The 9826-nt window shown below is 43.0% G+C and overlaps 1 protein-coding gene across 1 annotated transcript in view; it reads right to left on the bottom strand.

Moving 5' to 3' along the window:
* OSGEP (O-sialoglycoprotein endopeptidase) overlaps window positions 1-9826 on the bottom strand; it is a gene marked incomplete at its 3' end in the record, with an annotated part of 76527 nt that overhangs the window by 921 nt on the left and 65780 nt on the right. The gene's annotated exons all lie outside the window — the stretch shown is intronic.

The raw sequence follows: 9826 nt of genomic DNA, 5'->3' as shown, positions 1-9826 counted from the left end.
GAAGGAAGAAGAAAGAAGAAAAGGACGAAAGAAAGAAAAAGGAAGGAAGGAAAGCGAAGCATAAGAAAAAAAGGAAGGAAGCGGAAGGAAGAAAGAAAAAAGGAAGAAGGAATGGAAGAAAGTAAAAAAGGAAGGAAGGAAGAGGAAGAAATGAAAAAAGGAAGGAAGGAAGGGTAAAGGATAAGGATAAGGTAAGAGAAGGAAGAAGGACAGGAAGGAAGGAGAGAAGGAAGGGACTAGGAAGGAAAGTAGGCAAAAGGGGCGAATAGATAGTAGTGCAGAGAGGAAAGGAAGAAGGTAAGGAAGGAAGGAAGGATAGGAAGGAAGGATTTAGGAACGGAAGGGAAGGAAGAAGGAGAGGAAGGAAGGACAGGAGAGGAAGGGTAAGGACAGGAAAGCGGAAGGAAGGAAGAAGAAGGACACGGGAGGAACGGGAAGGAAGGAAGCGACAGGCAGAGGAAAGGAAGGAAGCGGAAGGACGGCAAGGAAGGACGGACGAGACGATACGCCAACTGTCCAAGAGCACAGTAGCCACGAGCCGTAATTACACATACGTATGTGATATGGGAAATTTCAAGTTCTTCAAAAACATGCCCGGATGAGAAGTTTTGATTTTGTAAGGGATGAAAGATTTAGAGCCAACCAGAACTTATTTTTTGTTCTCTCAGGAGTGTTGTTTGGGAAGGCTTCCTGTGTTTTTTGTCTTTCACTCTAGCTAGAGTGAAGTAAGCTTTAGAAATTCCAAATGAGATGAAGAACTTGATTTCCCCCTCAATTTTTAAGGCATCAATAAACTTCAGGGTCCCTATGGGTTCTCATGGGTTTTGCTATGGGTCCCTATTAAATCCCCTATGGGTTGCCAATGCAGGTCCTCAAGCACTAGGGCGCTACTACTAATCTCTATGGGTCTCTATGGCGTCTCTAGAGCACAGTTCTAGGTCCCTATGCGGTCCCCTATGTGGCCTATGGTCTCTATGGGTCTCTATGGAGTCCCATGGTGTTCCCTAGGGAGTTCTCTGATTGGGCCTCTATGCCGGTCCCTTAGGGTCTCTAGCGGGGTCCCTATTGGGTCTCTATGGGCCTCTATGGGTCTCTATGGCGTTTTCCTATGGCGTCCTATGGCTCCTCTATGCCGGTCCTATTAGGGTCCCCTATGGCGTCTCTAGGGTCCCTATGGGTCCCTATGGGTCTCATGATGGGTCCCTTGGGTCTCTATGCGGTCTCTATGGGTTTCTATGGGGCAGCCCCTCCCCCCATCCCCCCATTGACGACACAGAGACCGAGTTGGTGGGGTGTGTGAAGCTTTATTGGGGGGTCAAAAAGGTCAAAAATCCCAAAGGTCAAAAGGTCAAAGGTCAATCCCTCCACGTGACCTCAACCTCATCCGTCCGGAACCTGGGGGGACAATGACCCCAAATGCCCCCCAATGACCCCAATGGACCCCCATTAATCCTATAGACCGCCATATCACCCCATTAGACCCCATAGGTACCCCATTAATTCCTATAGACCCATAGACCCCACTTAGACCCCCATTAATCCTATAACCCCATAGACCGCCCATTTGACCCCATAGACCCCCAGTTAATCCTATAGACCCCAATGACCCATAGACCCCATTCGACCCCCATAATCCTATAAGGACCCCATTGGACCCCATTGATGCCTATAGACCCCCAGTAATCCGTGTGGTGATGACCCCATAAGACCCGATCAGACCCCAATGACCCCGCATTAATTCCTATAGGGACCCCACTAGACCCCGTTTGGACGCCCATAACCCCATTGAAACCCCCATTAATCTATAGCCCCATAGAAAACCATTTGACCCCATTAATCCTATAGATCCCATTTGACCCCAAGACCCAGTAGCCCCCAACTAGACCCCGTATAGACCCCATTGATTATCCATAAAGCCCCATAGACCCCATTGAACCCACATTAATCCTATTAGACCCAATGACCCCCATAATCCATATAGACCCCAATGACCCCATTAGACCCCATAGACGCCCCATTGAATGCCTATAGGACTCCCAATAGACCCACTGGACCCTCATAGACCCATTAATATCCTAGTAGACCCTCCATAAGGCCCCAATTGACCCCACTATGACCCCATGAATCCTATAGAGCCCCATAGATCCCAATGACCCCAATTAGACCCCCATTAATCCTATAGACCCCATAGACCCCATTGACCCCCATTAATCCTATAGACCCCAATGACCCCATAGACCCCATAGACCCCCATTAATCCTATAGACCCCATAGACCCATGTGCTACTCCCCCATTAATCTCCCTATAGACTCACCAATGACCCATTTAGACCCCATAGGACCCCCATTTAATCGCTATAGACCCCATAGACCCCATTAGACCCCATTGACCCCATTATATCCTATAGACCCCAATGAACCCATAGGACCCATTGAACCCCATTTAATCCATATAGACCCTCATTGACCCATAATGACCCCATAGACCCATAGACCCCACTGACCCCCATTAATCCTATATACCCCATAGACCCCATTGACCCCATAGACCCCATTGATTCCATGAAGCCCACATAACCCCATTGGCAACCCCCGCATTAATCGCTATAGACCCCATCTGACGACCCCATAGAACCCCATTGACCCCATAGACCCCCATTAAATCCTATAGACCCATTGACCAAGTTGACCCCGATAGACCCATATGATTCCATAAAGCCCCATAGACCCCATTGACCCCCATTAATCCTATAGACCCCATAGACCCCATAGATGCCCATGTAATCACCTATAACCGCCAGTATAGACCCCATTTAGACCCGCATAGACCCCATAGACCCCATTGACCCTTCATTAATTCCTATAGACCTCCATAGACCCCATAGCCTCATAGTGACCCCAATTATACCCCATAGACGCCATAGATTCCCAGTATTACCCCATTAGACCCAGTAGGCCCCCCAATAACCTTCAATTAAGCCCCATTGCACCCCATATCCCCCAGTAACCCCATAGCCCCATAGCGCCACAATAAACCCTAGCCCCCAATGAAACCCATAGCCCCCACTTAGAGCCCCATAGCCCCCAACTAACCCCATAGCCCCCAATAACAGCATAGCCCGCCATAGGACCCATTGGACCCGTAGGACCCCAAATAACCCCATAGCTCCATAGACCCATTTAGACCCCAATTGACCCCATAGCCCCCAATAACCCCAGTGAGACCCACTAGCCCCAATAACCCATTTGCCCCCATGAGACGCCATAGACCCCATTGACCTCAATCGGCCTCCACATAACCCCCAATGTCCCCATAGAACCCATTGACCCCATAGAGACCCCATAGAAAACCCCATTAGTACTCAATTGACCCCATTGACCCATAGCCCCCAATAACTCCCCATAGCCCCCACAGACCCCCATAGGCCCCCAACTAACACCATAGCCCCCATAGACCCCATAGCCCCATAGCCCCCAATAACCCCATAGCCCCCATAGACCCCATAGCCCCCAGCTGAACCGCAATAACCCATAGCCCCCATAGACGCCCATTAGCCCCCAATAATCCCCATAGACCCATTAACCCCATAGATCCCATAGACCCCATAACCACCTCTGTGTGATCCCAGGAACTGCCTATGGGTCTTTCTGCCCGTTCGCGCCACATTTCCCCATCCGGCGCTTGAGCGATCATGAGCCCCCATTGTCCACACAGAACCTTATAACCCATACAACCCCATTAAAACCCCATTTAAACGCCCATTAGCAACCCATTAGAAACCCACTAAATCCCATTAGAACCCCATTAAAACCCACAAATCCATTAGAACCCATTAGAACCCCATTCAAAACCCCATTAAACTCCCCATTAAAATCCTTAAAACTGATTAAACCCCCATTATAAACCCCTTACACCATATTAAAACTCCATTAAAACCCCATTAAACCCCATTTAGAACCAATTAACATTCCCCCAATTAAAGCCCCATAAATCCCATTAGAACCATTAATAAACCATAGAACCCAATAGGAACTTCATTAAATCCCATTTAAGTAACCACCTATAAATCCCATGATCGTGAACCCATTTAATTCCCACATAGAAACCCATATTAAAACCCGCATACAATCCCAATTAGAACCGCCACTAAACCCATAAAAACCCATTAAACCCCATAAATCCCATTTAGAACCATTAAAACCCCAGTAAATCCCGTTAAATCCCTTACAATCCCATTAAAACCTGATTAAACCATTGATTAAACCCAATACAACCCCATAAACCATATTAAAACCCCATTAAACCCCAAATAAACCCATTTAGAACCAATTAAATCCTCAATTTAAACCCATTAAATCCCATTTAGAACCCATTAAAAACCAGATTTTAAACCCATTAGAACTTCATTAAATCCTATTAAAAAAACCCCATAATTTCCAAGTTAGAACCCACTAGAATCCATTAGAACCCACATTTAAAAAACCCCATAAAATTTCCCATTAGAACCCACTAATCCATTAGGAACCCCAATTTAAAACCCCATAAATCCATATAGAACCCATTAAAACCCCATAAAACCCTGCTTAAACCCATTAAATTCCCATTAAAACCCATTAAACCCCATTAACCCCATTACACCATATTTAAACCCCATTAAACCCCAATAAACCTCATATAGAACAATTAAATCCCCATAAACCCCATTAAATCCATTAGAACCCATTAAAAAACCTATGGTAGAACCCATTAAAAACCATTTAGAACCCAGATTAGAACTTCATTAAGATCCCATTTAAAACCCCATAAACCCCATTTAGAACCCACTAAAATCCCCATTAGAACCCCATTTTAAACCCCATAAAATCCCATTAGAACCCACTAAATCCATTAGAACCCCATCAAAAACCGCCGATGAATCCCATTAGAACCCACTAAATCCCATCCTAGAACCCCACCTTTTAAACCCATAAATCCCCATGTAGAACCCATTAGAACCCTGGTAAAACCCCGTTATAAACCCCATTACAATCCATTTAAACCCCATTAAAACCCATTAAACGCCCATTACACATAATTAAAACCCATTAAACTCCCCAATAAACCCCCACCTATTAACCCACCAAAAATCCCATCTCCTAGAACCCAATTAACCCCATTAAAAACCCCATTACACCATATTAAAACCCCATTAAACCGCATTAAGCCCCATGAGAACCAATTAAATCCCATTAGAACCCCATTAAACCCCATAAATCCCTTTAAAACCCATTAAAACAACCGATTTATAACCCCATTTTAAAACCCCATAAAGCCCATTAGAACCCACTAAATCCCTAAAACCCCATTAAAACCCCATAAATTCCATTAGAACCCATTAAAACCCCATTCAAAAACCCCTGCTTAAAACCCCATTAATCCCGATTAAAAACCTGATTAAACCCCACAATTAAAAGATTAAACCAATTAACCATGATTAAAACCCCATTAAACCCCAAAACCCCATTAAAAACCAATTAAATCCCATTAAAAAAAAACCCGCCCCATTAAAAAAAAGATTTTCCACTAGAATCCCATTAAAAACCATTAGAACCCATTAAGGAACTTCATCTAAATTCCCATTTAAAACCCCATAAACCCACTAGAACCCACTTAAATCCCATTAGAACCCATTAAAACCCATAAATCCCATTAGGACCCATTAAAAACCATTAGAACCCATTAAAAACCCCAAAATTCCCATTAGACCCATTAAAAACCGATTAGAACCCATGTAAAACCCCATAAAACCCATTTAAAAACACCATTAACCATTAAAAACCCCATTAAAACGCCCAATAAACCCATTAAACCCCTGATTTTGGAACCAACTTAAATCCCCATTAAACCCCATTAAATCCCATTAGAACAATTAATCCCCTTAAACCCCATGTAAAACCCCATTAGAACCCATTTAAAAATCTATAACCCAGTCAGTAACTTTCATCAAACCCATTAAAAACCCCGATAAACCCCATTAGAACCCACTAAATTCCCATTAGAAACCCCATAAAAAACCCCATTAAATCCCATTAAAGCCACTAAATCCCATTAGAACCCCATTAAAAAACCCGCATTACAATCCCATTAGACCCACTAAACTCCCAATTAGAACCCCATTCTTAAAACCCATAAATTTCATTAGAAACCCATTAGAAACCCCATTAAAACCCATTAAATCCCATAAATCCCATTATAAACTTGATTAAACCTGACTTAAACGCCCATTAACCCCATTACACCAGTATTTAAAAAACCCCAATATTAAACCCCATAAGCTCCCCCATGGAGAACCGTTATTAAAATCCGCCATTAAATCCCCATTACAAATCCCATTAGAACTTCATTAAATCCATTAAAACCCCAGTCAAACCCACATATAGAAACCCACTAAATCCCATATAGAACCCGATTATAAAAACCCCATAAATCCCATTAAGGAACCACTTAAATCCCATAATACCCTCATTTTAAGAACCCCATAAATCCCATTAGAAACCCATTAAAACCATAAACCCAAAAATTAAAACCCGCATATAAATCCCGTTAAATCCTCCATTAAATCCCATTAAAAACCCTGATTAAACCGCCATTAAACGCCCCATCTTACCACCATAATTAAAACCCCATTAAACCCCAAAACCCCATTAAAACCAATTAAATCCCCATTAAACCCCATTAAATCCCACTAGAACCCATTAAAAACCATTAGAACCCATTTAGAAATTCATTAAATCCCATTAAAACCCCCATAACCCACTGAACCCACTAATCCCATTAGAACCCATTAAAACCCCATAAATACCCATTAAACCCCATTAAAACCCCTATAATCACCATGTAGAACCATTTAAAAACCATTAGGAACTACATTAAAACCCCATAAAACCCATTTAAAACACCATTAAATCCCATTAAAACCCCATTAAACCCCAATAAACCCCATTAAACCCCATTGGAACCAATTAAATCCCCATTAAACCCCATTAAATCCCATTAGAACCAATTAAATACCCATTAAACCCCATTAAACCCCATTAGAACCCACTAAATAACCATTAGAACCCAATAGAACGTTCATTAAATCCCATTAAAACCCCATAAAGACTCCCATTAGACCCACTAAATCCCATTGAGAACCCACATTAAAACCCCATAAAATCCCATTAGAACCCACTAAAATCCCATTCAGAACCCCCATTAAACCCCATAAAATCCATTTAGAACCACTAAATCCCATTTCGAACCCCATCAAACCCCATTAAATCCCATTAGAACCCCATTAAAACCCCATAAATCCCATTAGAACCCACTAAATCCCATTAGAACCCCATTAAAACCCCATAAATCCCATTAGAACCCATTAAATCCCATAAAACCCCATTAAAACCCCATAAATCCCATTAGAACCCATTAAAAACCATTAGAACCCATTAAAACCCCATAAAACCCCATTAAATCCCATTAAAACCCCATTAAACCCCATAAACCCCATTAAATCCCATTAAAACCCATTAGAACCCCATTAAACCCCATTAAATCCCATTAAATCCCATTAAAACCCCATTAAACCCCATAAACCCCATTAAATCCCATTAAAACCCATTAAATCCCATTAAACCCCATAAGAACCCACTGAGAACCAATTGGCCCCATTAAAACCCCATTAAACCCCAGTAAAACCCCATTAAAACCCATTAAATCCCATATAACCCCATATAGGAATCCCGTATAACCCCATAGATCCCATACAACCCCATAGATCCCATACAGATCCATAAACCCCATAGAGACACATAGATCCCATAGAAACCCCATAGAGACACATAGATCCCATAGACCCCACAGATCCCATAGAAACCCCATAGAGACACATAGAGACCCCATAGACCCCATAGATCCCATAGAGACCCCATAGACCCCATAGATCCCATAGAAACCCCATAGAGACACATAGAGACCCCATAGACCCCATAGATCCCATAGAGACCCCATAGATCCCATATAACCCCATAGATCCCATATAACCCCATAGATCCCATATAGGACCCCATAGATCCCATATAACCCCATATAGGAATCCATATAGCCCCATAGATCCCATATAACCCCATATAGGAATCCATAGACTCCCATATAACCCCTAGATCCCATATAACCCCATATAACCCCATAGATCCCATATAACCCCATATAGGAATCCATATAGCCCCATATAACCCATAGATCCCATATAACCCCATATAGGAATCCATATAGCCCCATATACCCCATAGATCCCATATAACCCCATATAGGAATCCATAGACTCCTATATAACCCCATAGATCCCATATAACCCCATAGAACCCATATCTGACCCCATAGATCCCATAGAACCCCATAGAACCCCATAGATCCTATATTTGACCCCATATAGGATCCCACATAACCCCATAGATCCCATATAACCCCATAGAACACCATATAGGATCCCATAGAACCCCATAGAACCCCATAGATCCCGTATAACCCCATATAACCCCATATAGGATCCCATAGAACCCCACAGATCCCATATAGGATCCCATATATGACCCCATAGACCCCATATAACCCCACATAACCCCATATATAACCCCATATAACTCCATAGATCCCATATAGGATTCCATATAACCCCATAGATCCCATATAACCCCATATCTGACCCCATAGATTCCATATAACCCCATATCTGACCTCATAGATCCTATATAACCCCATATCACCACATAGACCCCATATAGGACCCCATATAACCCCATAGATCCCATATAACCCCATAGATCCCATATAACCCCATATAACCCCATATAGGATCCCATATAACCCCATATAACCCATATACGATCCCATATAACCCCATATAGGATCCCATATAACCCCATAAATTCCATATCTGACCCCATATAACCCCACAGATCCCATATAACCCCATATAGGATCCCATATAACCCCATAAATTCCATATCTGACCCCATAGATCCCAAATAACCCCATATAACCCCATAGATCCCATATAGGATCCCATATAACCCCATAGATCCCATATAGGATCCCATAGAACCCCTTAGAACCTATATAGGATCCCATATAACCCCATATAACCCCATAGATCCCATATAACCCCATAGATCCCATATAACCCCATATAGGATCCCATACAACCTTTCATCGCTGGCACACAGCCGCGCCCCCCGGCACTGACACATCAGCTCCCCATAGAACCCCATAGATCCCATATCTGACCCCATAGATCCCATATAACCCCATAGATCCCATATCTGACCAGATAGATTCCATATAAACCCATAGATCCCATATAGGATCCCATAGAACCCCACAGATCCCATATAGGATCCCATATATGACCCTATAGGCCCCATATAACCCCACAGAACCCCATAGATCCCATATAACCCCATATAACCCCATACAGGATCCCATATAAACCCATAGATCCCATATAACCCCCTATCACCCCATAGACCTGATATAGGACCCCATATAACCCCATAGATCCCATATAACCCCATATAACCCCATAGATCCCATATAACCCCATAGATCCCATATAACCCCATATCTGACCCCATAGATCCCATATAACCCCATATCACCACATAGACCCCATATAGGACCCCATATAACCCCATAGATCCCATATAACCCCATAGATCCCATATAACCCCATATAGGATCCCATATAACCCCATAGATCCCATATCTGACCCCATAGATCCCATATAACCCCCTATCACCCCATAG

This window comes from Coturnix japonica, unplaced genomic scaffold, assembly GCF_001577835.2.
Source record: "Coturnix japonica isolate 7356 unplaced genomic scaffold, Coturnix japonica 2.1 chrUnrandom460, whole genome shotgun sequence".
NCBI lineage: Eukaryota > Metazoa > Chordata > Aves > Galliformes > Phasianidae > Coturnix > Coturnix japonica.
Note: the sequence above shows the minus strand (reverse complement) of the source record. Positions and strands in the feature narration are given on the sequence as shown.